Raw genomic sequence first — 14,914 nt, 5'->3', positions numbered from 1 at the left:
CTTTGTATGCACATTTCCCGCCATAACAACATCAGACGAACACTCCCCCATTTTGTGTGCACACATACTACCACTGCTGTTATTTACTGTCCAGCCTGGCGATCACGCAAGTACTACGGGGATCGGCGTTTGTCGATCGCTGACATCAAGCGCAGCTGACGTACGCCGCCTCCTGACGTAGTTTGTATCGCGAACGCCGTTTCCAGGTGCCAACGCCGTGTACGCAGTGACGTCACGGACACTGCGTGATGACACTGTTGGCCCGCCGGTTTGCAGTTACGTGACCGTGGAGGCCGATCTTGCGGCCTGGGCCTGGAGTGGGCACCATGGATCCGGTGATGACGGCAGTGAGTACCTCGGGCTCGAGGGGCGGGAGGCAGCTGCAATGAATACCTAGGGACTGGGGGCCGGGGGCTGGTTGACCTCTGTTGGCTGTGGGCTCCGATGTGGCTCGCCCTTCGACTGTTCCTGCCCGAAGGAGAGCGTACAGTGGGGAGGTGGATGGTGTCGAGAGAGGTTGGATCCACTCATCCAGACAGGTGGAAGGCGTCCATCAAGGGTATGGATGAGGTAAATTCCTCGAGGTGTCCCTGCAGCAGCCCCAGCCTCTGGCTGCAGTTGTAGCCACGATATTTATATGGCTGGTGCAGTTGAGCTTCCAATGAGTGGGTAGTTAGATTCTGTGTTATTGCCTGTAACTTGGATGTGTGCCACTAAACTTGTACAGGTCTTGCTTGTCAAATGTGGTCTGTCTTCTTAACGGGAAAAGAATTCAAAAATAAGAGGTGCAAATTGGAAGTCCCTGAAGATTAGATTGAGTTGGTGGTAAAGAAGGAAATGCAATCTTAGCATTCATAGTAAGAGAACTATAATATAAAAAAGCAAGGTTATACCGCTGAGGCTTTAAAGGATGTTGGTCATATTGTATGTAAAATGTTGTGAGAAATTTGTGTCCTGTATCTAAGGAAAGGGTCCAGAAAAGATTTAAAATAACGATCCCAGGAATGGAAGGCTTAATATATTAGCAGCATTGGTTATTCTCTAAACCTGTACTTGATGGAGTTCAGAAGGATGAGGGGGATCTCGTTAAAACCTACTGTATGTTGCAAGGCCTGGATAGTGTGGTTATGGAGAGGATGCTTCCATCAGTAGAGTCAAGGTTCAAAGTTCAAAATAAATTTATTATGAAAGTACATATATATGTCAGTATAAACAACTCTGAGATTCATTTTCTTGAGGGCATTCACAGTAAATACAAAAGACACAATTAAATAACACACTCAACAGGGCAGGCAAACAACCAATGTGCAAAAGATAACAAACTGCAAATATAAAAAAAAGAAAAATTAATAAACAATAAATATTGAGAACATGGGATGAAAAGTGCTTGAAAGTGAGTCAATATGTTGTGAGAACAATTCAGTGAGGAACTTTGTCATGTCCTGTACACAAGTGTAAAGGAGAACAAAATAATTGTTATTCTGGATCTGATGCAGCTCAAAAAAACTACAAAAGATAAGTAACACAGTCAAGGTTTTAAAAAAAACACACAATCAGTATAAATACATAAGATAGCATATATGCATTGATTGTATGTTCAAAAAGTGATGCTTGGCTATATATAAAGTGACTGATAGGAAATAATAAAGTAGTGGTGGAGTTAGTGGCTGGTGGTGTTGATCAGCCTTATTGTTTGTGGAAGGTAACTTTTTCAGAGTCTGGTGGTCCTGGCTTAGATGCTATGTGGACTCCTCCCTCATGAGAGTGGGACAAAACAGTCCACGAGCAGAACAGGTGGGATCCGTCATGATGTTACTGGTCCTTTTCCTGCACCTTTCTGTTTACGTGTTCTTTATGGCGGGTAGACTGGTGATGGATTGGACATCCCATCCGCTGCAGTACAGTTTCTGTACCAAGCAATGATGCAGTTTGTCAGGATGCTCTCTACTGCACAACTGTAGAATAATGTGGGTATGCCAGGACCACTGGACTCAAAAACATAAAAAAGTACTTTCCCTAAGCAGTAAGGCTGATCAACACCACCACCCACTAACTCCACCACTACTTAATTATTTCCTGTCAGTCACCTTGTGTACTGCCTGGCGTCACCTTATGGATATACAGTCTATTTATGTAAGCTATCTTATGTCTTAATAATTTTTTTTTAATGTGTTCTTTACCTTTCATGATTTATTTGTGCTGCATTGGATCTGGAGTAACAATTATTTTGTTCGCCTTACACTCGTGTACAGGAAATGAACCCTCTCTCTTTAAGTCATTTCTTTGTTGTTGGTGATGAACCCCACCACTGTTGTGTCATTGGCGAACTTGATGATGTGAGTGCTCAGGCTGTGCTGTCGTGTGTGAGCAGTGGGCCCAGCACAGAGCCCTGGGGTTAGGGAGGTACCTGTGTTGAGGAAGATCGGGAGGAGGAAGCGGTTGTGCATCCTGATTATCTGGGGTCTTTTCATTAGGAAGTCCACACAGTTGCTCAGTGATGTATTTCGACCAAGGAGTAGGAATTTGTTCACCAATGTCTCTGGGACAGCAGTGTTGAATTCCAAACTGAAATCCAGAAACTAATGAAAATGTCCTTGTTGGTGTCAGGGCCAGGTTCATGACAGATGCTGTGGCTGGGGATCATTTATCAGACAGAATCTGAGGGCACAGCCTCAGAATAAAGGATTTCCCTTCAGAAATCAGATGAAGAGGAATTTCTTCAGCCAGAAGGTAGTGAATCTGTTGCATTCCTTGCCACAGAGGGCTGTGCAGGTCAAGTCATTGGATGTATTTAAGGCAGATGTTGATTGGTAAGGAAGGTAAGGGTTATTGGGAGAATGGAGGTTTAAAAATAAGATTTAATTGAATAGCAGAATATACTTGGTGTGCTGAACGGACTAATTTTGCTCCCACAGTTGCAAGAAAAAGTTTGTGAACCCTTAGCAATTACTTGTTTTTCTGTATTAATTGCTCATAAAATGTGGTCTGATCTTCACCTAATTCACAATAATAGACAAAACAATCTGCCTAAACTGATAACACATAAACAATTGTACTGCTTCTCATCAATACTGAGTAGACCTTTTAAATGATTACAGTCTAGGTTCAAAGAAGTATGTGAACCTCCAGGGTAATGCCTTCTACAAAAGCTATTTGGAGTCAGGTGTTTCAATCAATGAGATGAGATTGTGGTTTGTAGCGGTGTCCTGCCCCATATAAAAAAGACTCACAAAGTCAGGTTACTGACAGAGCCGGCTCTTCTCAATAAAGATTTGTTTATGTGCACCATGCCTCCATCAAAACAACTTTCAGAGGACCTTAGAAAAAGAATTGTAGATACATCAAGCTGGAAAAGGCTACAAAGCAAATCTAAAGATCTGAGTATACATCAGTCCACAGTACGAGAAATTGTCCACAACTGGAGGAAATTCAGTATTGTAGCTACTCCCTAGGAGTGGGCATCCTGCAAAGATCACACCAAAAGCACAACATGCAATGCTGAAGGAGGTGAAAAAAAACCTAAGAGTAACAGCAAAAGACCTGCAGAAATCTCTAGAACTCACTGAAGTCTCTGTTCATGCATCCACTGTAAGAAAAATAACTGAACAGGAATGGTGTTCATGGAAGGACACCACAGAGAAAGCCACTGTTCTCAAAAAAAACATTGCTGCAATCTCAAGTTTGACAAAGACCACCTGGATGTTCCACAAAGCTTCTGGGACAATGTTCTGTGGACGGATGACCCAAAATTTGAACTTCCTGGCAGAAATGCAAACCACAATATTTGGAGGAAAAAGGGCACTGCACACCAACATCAAAACCTCTTCCCAACTGAGGAGCATCACGGTTTGGGGCTGCACTTTGTGTTTCTCCTTCCTCTTCCCCTTTAACTCTGCTCTTCATTTTTTTTCCTCCAGTTCTGCTGAAGGGTCTCAGTATGAAATGTTGACTGTACTCTTTTCCATAGATCCTACCTGGCCTGCTGAGTTTCTCCAGCATTTTGTGTGTGTTGCATGGCTTGGGACTGCTATGCTGCCTCAGGGCCTGGACAATTAGCAAACGTTGAGGGCACAATGAATTCAAAATTGTGTCAAGATATTTTACAGGAGAATGTCAGAGTATAGTCTGTCTCCTGAAGCTTAATAGAAGTTAGATGATGTAACAGGACAATGATCTGAAACACGAGTAAATCAACAGCAACATACGGTATAGAAAGAAGAAAATTTGTGATTCGGAATGGCCAAGTCAGAGTCCAGACCTTAACCCAATTGAGATGCTGTGGCATGACCTGAAGAGGGCTGTTCATGCAAAGTATCCCAGAAATATGAACTGAAACAGTTTTGTATGGTTTAAAATTCCTCCTCGCCAATGTGCAAGTCTGCTCAGCAGCTGCAGGAAACGTTTGTTGGAGGTTATTGCTGCTAAAGGAGGTTCTATCAGTTATTAAATACAAGTTTTCACATACTTTTTCCAGCCTGGACTGTGAATGATTAAACAATGTGTTCAATAAAGACCTGAAAACTATAATTGTTTGTATGTTATTAGTTTAGGCAGATTGTGTTTGTCTTTTATTGTGACTTAGATGAAAATCAGACCACATTTTATAGATAATTTATGCAGAATCCAGATAATTGCAAAGGGTTCACAAACTTTTTCTTGCAGCTGTGTATCTAAATAAAGCACCAGATGACCATAAGACAAGTACATGGACAAACACAGACAAATGGGACTAGTTTGGAGTGAGAATCTGGATGGAATGGACAAGGTGGGCCGAAGGGCCTTTTTCCATGCTCCAGTGGCATAGCTGGAAGAGCTGCTGCCACACAGCTCCAGTGACCTGTGTTCAATTCTTGCATGTTCTCTTTGTGTCTGCCTGGGTTTCTTTCCACCTCCCAAAGGTGTATGGGTTAATTGGCCACCTTAAATTACTGTAGGTAAAAGGTACAGTGTGGACGGAGTTGGTGAGATGGTGGAAGGATTAAAATGGAATCAGTATAATAGGTGCTTCGTCATTGGTGGGGCTCTGGGTGGGAGGTTCTAATTAACTCAGTAATTCTTCAGTTTCTACTGTTCTTCATTTTAGTTTGAGGTGTAACTGTTTCTTGTAACTTTTGCTACTAATCTTATGCTGTGAGGTTAAAGGATAAAATGTAGTTGGGTGCTACACAAGTAATTGGAATTGGTTTATTATTATCACATGTACAAGGTACGTTAACAAAACTTATTTCTGCTTACCATCCAGCATCATCATCATCGGGTGCCATGCCCAGTTTGAGCTTTGACTGCCATTGCCCTCGCACTCCTGTTTCAGGTCAAGTGGATCAATTCATTGGTATTCATTTCCAGTTCTCTTGCTGCTGTCTCCATCATCATTTGTCTTTGTTTTCCTCTTGCTTTCTTCCCTTCAATCTTTCCCTTAATTACCGTGCATTCTAACTCCTCTTTCCTAATCACATGTCCAATGAAGTTACGTTGTCATTTCAAGATCTCATACATTATTCCTGTTTTTGTGTTTGCTCTGTTCATGACATCCTCGTTAGGTATTTGTTTTGTCCATGATATTCTTTGCATCCTCCTCAAAAACCACATCTCTGCTGCTTAAATTCGTTTCCTCATGTTACTAGATATTGGCCAACATTCTGAGCCATATAACATAACTGGATAAACGTAACATTTCAGTACTCTGAGGCAGGTTGTCATGCCTAGTTTAGTATTGGTCAGTATACTCTTCATTCTCGTAAAGGTGTCTTTTGCCATCCCTATTCTTCTTTTGATGTCCATGTCGCACCTGCCATCTGATGTCACCCAGCTTCCTAAGTAACAAAAGTTCTGTACTTGTTTTGTCTTCCCCATTTATTCTCAGTCTGCAGATAGGACTCTCCTTTTTAGATATCACCATACACTCTGTCTTTTTGCAGTTAATAGACTCATTTTTGCACTTCCTTCAACAATTATATCTATTAAGTTTTTTAGTTCTTCCTCTGTACTTGCAATTAACACAGTGTCATCTGCATATCTGAAACTATTGATGTTTTCACCGCCAACTTTGATTCCCAAGATGTCTGTTATTTTTTGTAATATTGTTTCACTGTACACATGAAATAAATCAGGGGAGAAAACACACCCTTGTCTAACGCCTCTCTTGATTTTCGTAAACTGATTCACTTCTCCATCTATTCTTACAGCGGCAGTTTGTTCCCAGTACAGATTTCTGATTAGGCGGAGGTCTTTCAAATCTAGATCTAGAGTTTTCTGTAATATTACTTTTAGCTCTTGTCATCAAAATTCTTACCATCCATACCAACCCTAATTACAACAGTGCATTGAGGTAGTTCTGTGCACATCTTTTTAAAAATAAATGTTTACCTTCTTTCCAACTAGAACTCAAGTGGAAACATGACCAGGTTGTTTGTACCGATTTTTGCATACAATAAGATCAAAACTAATCTTTTACCTCCATACATTGTCTTCTAATCCCATGTCCCTTAATATCTAAAAACCCATTGATGATCACTTTGAACGTATTCTGTGATTAATCCTCTCCAATCCTGTCAGGTAATGAATTCCAAAGACTTCTCTTCTCTGTCCTGAAGAGCACTCTGATCCTTGGTTCTAAATGTGCCAGCAGGATAAATATCAACTCCACTCTGTCAGGACTTGTATGAATTTTTTACCTTTCAATGGAATCATTTCTCATTTGTCAAACAGTTCAGGGCTCATCTCCTTAATCTCTACTCTTGTGACAATATCTGGCAAGATCCTGGTGAACCTATGCAGCGGTCTTTTTATTGCATAAGGTAGGAAGACCAGAAATTGCACGTAGTATTCCAGATGCATCTTACCAGAACTTTATATAACTGGAGCAAGATGTCTCTTGTGCTCAAAACACCTTGCAAAAAAATGACAATTTTGACATTTGCTGGTAGTACTATTTGCATGTTAACTTTCAGCTGTTCATGTACAAGGACATTCCAGTCCCACTTGCCATTTAAAAGTAAATTCCACCATTCTCATTTTTTCACATTGTACCCCATTGTACGTCCTCACGCACTCACTGAAGCACCCCTCTCAGTCCAGTCAGCCACCTAGCCTTTGCTTTTTTGGTGTATTTATTCCCCAGTCTAAATAACTGTGACAAGCTGGGGCCGAAAGCATCAATCTTTGCAGCGTCCAGAGTATGTTTTAGTTTGTAAACTGATCATCAGTCGCCAATAGTATATTGCCCAAATACTGTGTGCTGTAGTTTTAATCGTTTCTTGTGTGGCAGCTTATCAAAACCCTTCTGAAGATTCAAATCTGTCATACCCACTCAACTTGTAGAGAAAATCACACAGAGAGCATAGAAATAGTCTCTTTGGTCCATCGAGACAAGCATCATGTGTTAATTTTTAGTTAAAATTATCCTCACATTCTCATGAACTCCAGCTAGATTGCTACACACAAAATAGGCAATTTGCAGTGGCCAATTAATCTATCAACTGTACATCTGATGTGGGTAGAACCAGAGCATCCGGAGGAAGTCTGTGTCGTCACAATGTACAAACTCCTTGTAGTCAGCACCTGAGGACAGATCTGAATCCAGGTCTCTGGCACTGTGAGGCAATGGCTCAAATAATTGCACCACTCGTTCATAGTTTGCTAGTTGCTACCTTGAAAGCTCCTCATAGATGTGCTAAAATTAATCATGTTGGCTCTGGCCAGTGTGAGGCTGTAGAATTTCAAGTCAAGTCACTTTTTACTATCATTTCAACCATAACTGCTGGTACAGAACATAGTAAAAATGAGACAATGTTTTCCAGGACCATGGTGCTACATGAAACAATACAAAAACTACACTGAACTACGTAAGGAAAAACACGAAAACTACGCTAGACTACAGACCTATCCAGGACTGCATAAAGTGCACAAAACAGAGCAGTCATTACAATAAATAATAATAAATAAACAAGACAGTAGGCACAGTAGAGGGCAGTAGGTTGGTGTCAAGCCAGGCCCTGAGTATTGAGGAGCCTGATGGCTTGGGGGAAGAAACAGTTACATAGTCTGGTCGTGAGAGCCCGAATGCGTCGGTGCCTTTTTCCAGATGGCAGGAGGGAGAAGAGTGCGTGGGGTGCTTCATAATGCTGATGGCTTTGCGGATGCAGCATGTGGTGTAAATGTCGGTGATGGCGGGAACAGAGACCCCGATCATTTTCTCAGCTGACCTCACTATCCGCTGCAGGGTCTTGCGATCTGAGATGGTGCAATTTCCAAACCAGGCTGTGATGCAGCTGCTCAGGATGCTCTCAGTACAACCTCTGTAGAATGTGGTGAGGATAGGGGGTGGGAGATGGACTTTTCTCAGCCTTTGCAGAAAGTAGAGATGCTGCTGGGCTTTCTTTGCTATGGAGCTGGTGTTGAGGGACCAGGTGAGATTCTCTGCTTGGTGAACACCAAGAAATTTGGTGCTCTTAACGATCTCAACGGAGGAGTCATCGATGTTCAGCGGAGAGCGGTTGCTTTGTGTCCTCCTGAAGTCAACAACCATCTCTTTTGTTTACATTCAGAGACAGGTTGTTGGCTCTGCACCAGTCCGTTAGCCGCTGCACCTCCTCTCTGTATGCTGACTCATCATTCTTGCTGATGAAACCCACCACGGTCGTGTCATCGGTGAACTTGATGATGTGGTTCGAGCTGTGTGTTGTAGCACAGTCGTGGGTCAGCAGAGTGAACAGCAGTGGACTGAGCACACAGCCCTGGGGGCCACCATGCTCAGTGTGATGGTGTTGGAGATGCTGCTACCAATTCGGACTGACTGAGGTCTCCCAGTCAGGAAGTCTAGGATCCAGTTGCAAAGGGAGGTGTTCAGGCCCAGTAGGCTCAGATTTCCAATCAGTTTCTGAGGAATGATTGTGTTGAATGCTGAACTGAAGTCTATGAACAGCATTCGAACATACGTGTCTTTTTTGTCCAGGTGGGTTAAGGCCAGGTGGAGGCTGATGGCAACGGCATCATCTGTTGAACGGTTGGGTGGTACGCATCATCAGGCACGATGATAATGAACAGCACGACTGATGTTAGCCGAACAGGTGGACTAACATCTGTTTTTCTTTTCCTCTTCATTCTTTGTTCCTCGACATATTGATCTACATAAGTTTCCAAAACATTGCAGTCGTCTGATTTACACAAGCCATATGCAGATTAAAATATTAGATTATATTACCGTAAGATATAGGAGCACTTTGGCTCATTGAGTCTCCTCCGCCATTCCGTCATGGCCGATTTAAGATCCCTCTCAACCCCATTCTCCTCCCTTCTCCCGTAACCTTTGATACCTTTACTAATCAAGAACCTAAGAACTTCCGTTCTGTGACAATGAATTCCACAGATTCACCACCCTCTGGCTAAAGAAATTCCTCCACATATCTGTGGTAAAAGGACATGCTTCAATTCTGAAGCTGTGCCCTCTGATCCTAGACTCCTCCACTGCAGGAAATATCCCACAACTCCACTCTATCTAGGCCTTTCAATATTCAATAGGTGTCAATGGGATCCCTCATTCTTATAAACTCCAGCATATACAGTCCCAGGGCCATCAAATGCTTTTCATACATTAAATCTTTTATTCCCAGAATCATTCTCGTGAACCTCCTCTAGACACTTGCTATGTGCACATGCAATTTTCTGATTTATTCTTTCCCTTACATTGCTGTTTCTATTTGTGGGCCAGTCTAAGCTCCCACCTATATCTTGTTTCGTGGTTCCATCCAGGGATCCCTCTTCATGTTTTCTTTTTTCCCTTCCTCCTTGTTCCATTTGCTTAAGTCTCTTTCTTTCTTCCCAAAATAGCAGATCCTGGAATCAGAATCAGGTTTATTATGACGAGCACGTGTAGTGATATTTGCTAACTTTGCAGCAGCAGTACAATGCAATACCTGATAGTACAGAAAAAAAAGTAAATCAGTTACATTAAGAATATATGGATATTAAATAGATTAAAAATAGTGCAAAACAGAAATGATTTTTTTTTAAACTGAGGTAGTGTTCATGGGTTCAACGTTCATTTAAAATCCTATGGCAGAGGGGAAGAGACTGTTCTTGCGTCACTGAGTGTGTGCCCTCAAGCTTCTGTACTTTCTTCCTGATGGTAACAATGAGAGGAGGGCATGTCCTGGGTGATGAGGTCCTTATTAATGGACACCACCTTTCTGAGGCACCGCTCCTTGAACATGTCTTGGATACTATAGAGGCTGGTACACAAGATGGAGCTGACTAATTTTACAATTTTCTGTAGCTTCTTCCGGTCCTGTGCAGTAGCCCCCCACTCCCCCACCATACCGAACAGTGATGCAGTCTGTCAGAATGCTCTCCACAGTACATCTACAGAAGTTTTTGAGTGTTTTAGGTGACAAACCAAGTCTCTTCAAGCTCCGAATGAAATATAGCTGCTGACTTGCCTTCTTTATAGCTACATTGATATGTTGGGATCAGGTAAGATCCTCAGAGATCTTGAGCCAGGAACTTGAAATTGCTCACTCTCTCCACTTCTGATCCCTCAATGAGGATTGGTTTGTGTTCCCTCGTCTTGTGACCCTTCCTCAAGTCCACGATCAGCTCTTTTGCCTTACTGACATTGAATGCAAGGTTATTGCTGTGACACCACTCAACTATCTGGTATGTCTCACTCTTGTACACCCTCTCATCTCCATCTGAAATGCTTGTGTCATCAACAAATTTATACATGGCATATGAACTATACCTAGCCACACAGTTATAGATATAGAGGGAGTAAAGCAGTGGGCTAAGCACACACCCCTGAGGTGCATCATTGTTGATCGTCAGTGAGGAGGAGATATTGTCACCAGTCGCCACAGATTGAGGTCGAGGATCCAATTGCAAAAGGAGGTACAGAGGCACAGGTTCTGTAGCTTATCGATCAGGACTGTGGAAATGATGGTGTTAAACACTGAGCTATAGACAACGAACAGCATCCTGACATAGGTGTTTGTATTGTCCAGGTGATCTAAGGCCATGTGAACAGTCATTGAGATTGTGTCTGCTGCAGACCTATTGTGGTGATAGGAAATTTGCAATGGGTCCAGGTCCTTGCTGAGGCAGAAGTTGATTCTAGCCATGACCACCTCTCAAAGAGATTGAAAATGTCCTTGAATACTCCTGCCAGTTGATTGATACAAGTTTTCAGAGCCTTACTCCGTGTCCCAGCGGGGCCTACCTCCTTGCGAGGGTTCACCCTGCTGAAAAACAGCCTGACATCGGCCTCCGAGACAAAGATCACATGGTCACCAAGTGCAGCAGGGATCTTCAGAGCTGTAGTTTTATTCTCCTTTTCAAAACGGGCATAGAAGGCATTGAGCTCATCTGGTAGTGAAGCATTGCTGCTATTCATGCTGTTGGGTTTCACTTTGTAGGAAGTAATGTCCTGCAAACCCTGCCATAGTTGACATGCATCTGATGTCGGCTCCAACATCGCTCAAAATTGTTTCTTTACTCTTGAAATAGCCCACTGCAAGTCCTACCTGGTTTTCTTGTAGAGATCTGGGTCACTGGATGTAAATGCTACAGATCTAGCCCTCAGCAGAAAACAAACCTCCTGTTTCATCCAGGGTTTTTGGTTGGGGAATGTACAGCGAGTTTTTGTAGGCACACTCATCCATACAGTTTTTAATGAAGTTGGTAACAACTGCAGCATACTCATCCAGATTTAAAGGTGAAGCCCTGAATACGGTTCAGTCCACCGATTTAATGCAGTCCTGTAAGCACTCCTGTGCTTTCCTCGTCCATACCTTGATCCTCATTATTGGTGCTGCAGTCTTCAGTCTCTGCCTCTAGTCAGGGAGTAGAAGTACAGCCAGGTGATCAAACTTTCTGAAGTGTGGGTGTGGAATAGCACGGCAGATATTCTTGATGGTGGTGTAATAATGGTCCAGTGTTGTTTCCTCCGGTACTACAAGTGATTTGTTGGTAATAATTATTTAGTGACTTTTTCAGCTAGCCTGATTAAAATTCCCCAAAATGATGGTGAAGCCATTAGGGTAGGCTGTTTCATGCATGTTTTTCCCATTGCTCAGATCATCTCGAGCCTGTTTGACATTGGCCTGAGGTGGAATGTGCACCACTGCCAAAATGATCACTGAAATCTTCCATGGCAGGTAAAATGGATGGCGTTTAATTGTGAGACATTCCGGGTCCGGTGAGCAGAATTAGGACATCACTGACACAATTGTGCACGAAAAGGAGTTGATTGTGAAGCATACATCTTCACCTCTGCTTTTGAGAGTCTCTATCCTGATGGTGTATAATGAACCTGTCAATCTGAATAGCTGCATCCAGCACGGAGGGGGTTAACCAGGATTCTGTGAAACAAAAGGCGCAATATATAGTCCCTCTCTTGGTCACCTTACAACTATTTATCTGCAATAACTGTTAGTCTGTTATTTGTTACTATTTGAATATTTGTTTATTATGGTCACATAAGACCATAAGACAAAGGAGCAGAAGTCGGCCATTTGGCCCATCGAGTTTGCTCCGCCGTTCTATCATGAGCTGATCCATTCTCCCATTTAGTCCCACTCCCCCGCCTTCTCACCATAACCTTTGATGCCCTGGCTACTCAGGTACCTATCAATCTCTGCCTTAAATACACCCAATGAATTGACCTCCACTGCCATCTGTGGCAGCAAATTCCACAGATTCACTACTCTTTGGCTGAAAAAATTTATTCGCATCTCTGTTCTGAATGGGCGCCCTTCAATGTACTAAGGTAGAGTGAAATTGTATTGTTTACCACTCATACAGATCAATTAATTAAAGATTACTTAGAGCAGTGCATTAAGTTAGTACAAGGGTAAGCAATGATAGCAATGTGCTGGGTTCAGGATAGGTTTGTCCTACTGAGGCAAAGAAAAAGTGATAGGAAAAGGAAACAGGACCTCAAGGGTGGCGTTCTCAGGATTGCTGCCAGTGCTACGTGATAGTGATGGTAAGAATTGGAGGAGATGGCAGTTGAATGTGTGGCTGAGGAGTTGGTGCAGGGGGCAGGGTTTTAGATTTTTGGATCATTGGGATCTCTTCTGGGGAAGATGGGACCTGTACAGATTGGATGGGTTGCACCTGAAATCAAGGGAGAGCAATATTTTTGCAGGTAGGTTTGCTAGCATGGTTTGGGAGGGTTTAAACTAATTTGCAAGGGGGATGGGACCCAGAGTGATAGAGCAGTGGAAGAAGTGCATGGAGTAAAGCCAGATCTAACATCTAGCGAGGCTTTGAGGAAAGAGAAGCAGAATAAAGGGTGTAAGGGTAGTAAGGTAAAAGGGCTAAAGTGCGTGTACTTCAATGCAAGAAGCATCAGGAACAAAGGTGATGAACTGAGAGCTTGGATACATACATGGAATTATGATGTAGTGGCCATTACAGAGACTTGGCTGCCACCAGGGCAGGAATGGATTCTCAATATTCCTGGATTTCAGTGCTTTAAAAGGGATAGAGAGGGGGGAAAACGGGAGGAGGGGTGGCATTACTGATCAGGGATACTATTACAGCTACAGAAAGGGTGGGTAATGTAGCAGGATCCTCTTTTGAATTGGTATGGGTGGAAGTCTGGAACAGAAAGGGAGCAGTTACTCTGTTGGGAGTATTCTATATGCCCCCTGGTAGCAGCAGAGATACCAAGGAGCAGATTGGAAGGCAAATTTTGGAAAGGTGCAAAAATAACAGGGTTATATGGACATGTGGTCGATGTTTAGGGAACTCTTGCAGGTAATTGGAGGAATTTAAGGTGAGGGTTATATGGGAGGCAGGGTTTTTAGGGTCGGCACAACATTGTGGGTCGAAGGCCCTGTACTGTGCTGTACTATTCTATGTTCTAAGTGAGCGAGATCCTCAATGAAAACTTCTCTTCGGTATTCACCAATAAGAGGGAACTTGATGACGGTGAGGACAATATGAGTGAGGTTGATGTTCTGGAGCACGTTGATATTGAGGGAGAGGAGGTGTTGGAGTTGTTAAAATACATTAGGACGGATAAGTCCCCGGGGTCTGATGGAATATTCCCTAGGGTGCTCCACGATGCAAGGGAAGAGATTGCTGAGCCTCTGGCTAGGATCTTTATGTCCTTGTTGTCCACGGGTATGGTACCGGAGGATTGGAGGGAGGCAAATGTTGTCCCCTTGTTCAAAAAAGGTAGTAGGGATAGTCCGGGTAATTATAGACTAGTGAGCCTTACGTCTGTGGTGGGAAATCTGTTGAAAAAGATTCTCAGAGATAGGATCTCTGGGCATTTAGAGAATCATGGTCTGATCAGCGACAGTCAGCATGGCTTTGTGAAGGGCAGATCCTGTCTAACAAGCCTGATAGATTTCTTTGAGGAGGTGACCAGGTATATAGATGAGGGTATTGCAACGGATGTGATCTACATGGATTTTAGTAAGGCATTTGACAAGGTTCCACATGGTAGGCTTATTCAGAAAGTCAGAAGGCATGGGATCCAGGGAAGTTTGGCCAGGTGGATTCAGAATTGGCTTGCCTGCAGAAAGCAGAGGGTCATGGTGGAGGGAGTACATTCGGATTGGAAGGTTGTGACTAGTGGTGTCCCACAAGGATCAGTTCTGGGAACTCTACTTTTCGTGAGTTTTATTAATGACCTGGATGTGGGGGTAGAAGGGTGGGTTGGCAAGTCTGCAGACGACACAAAGGTTGGTGGTGTTGTGGATAATGTAGAGGATTGTCGAAGATTGCAGAGAGACATTGATAGGATGCAGAAGTGGGCTGAGAAGTGGCAGATGGCGTTCAACCCAGAGAAATGTGAGGTGGTACACTTTGGAAGGACAAACTCCAAGGCAGAGTACAAAAGTAAATGGCAGGATACTTGGTAGTGTGGAGGAGCAGAGGGATCTGGGGGTATATGTCCACAGATCCC

The 14,914-nt window shown here is 43.1% G+C and overlaps 1 protein-coding gene across 1 annotated transcript in view; it reads left to right on the top strand.

The window, feature by feature from the left end:
• The first annotated feature begins 249 nt into the window (after positions 1 to 249).
• The window catches only part of tmub1 (transmembrane and ubiquitin-like domain containing 1), a 29,669-nt gene continuing 15,004 nt past the window's right edge, over positions 250 to 14,914 (top strand). The window contains exons 1-2 of the mRNA XM_063050686.1: positions 250 to 347; positions 5,243 to 5,332. The gene's annotated coding sequence lies outside the window, so the exon portion shown is untranslated. The remainder of the gene's footprint in view (positions 348 to 5,242; positions 5,333 to 14,914) is intronic.

The sequence above is a fragment of the Mobula hypostoma genome, chromosome 1, assembly GCF_963921235.1.
Source record: "Mobula hypostoma chromosome 1, sMobHyp1.1, whole genome shotgun sequence".
Classification (NCBI taxonomy): Eukaryota; Metazoa; Chordata; class Chondrichthyes; order Myliobatiformes; family Myliobatidae; genus Mobula; species Mobula hypostoma.
This window is presented reverse-complemented; position numbering and strand designations above follow the sequence as displayed.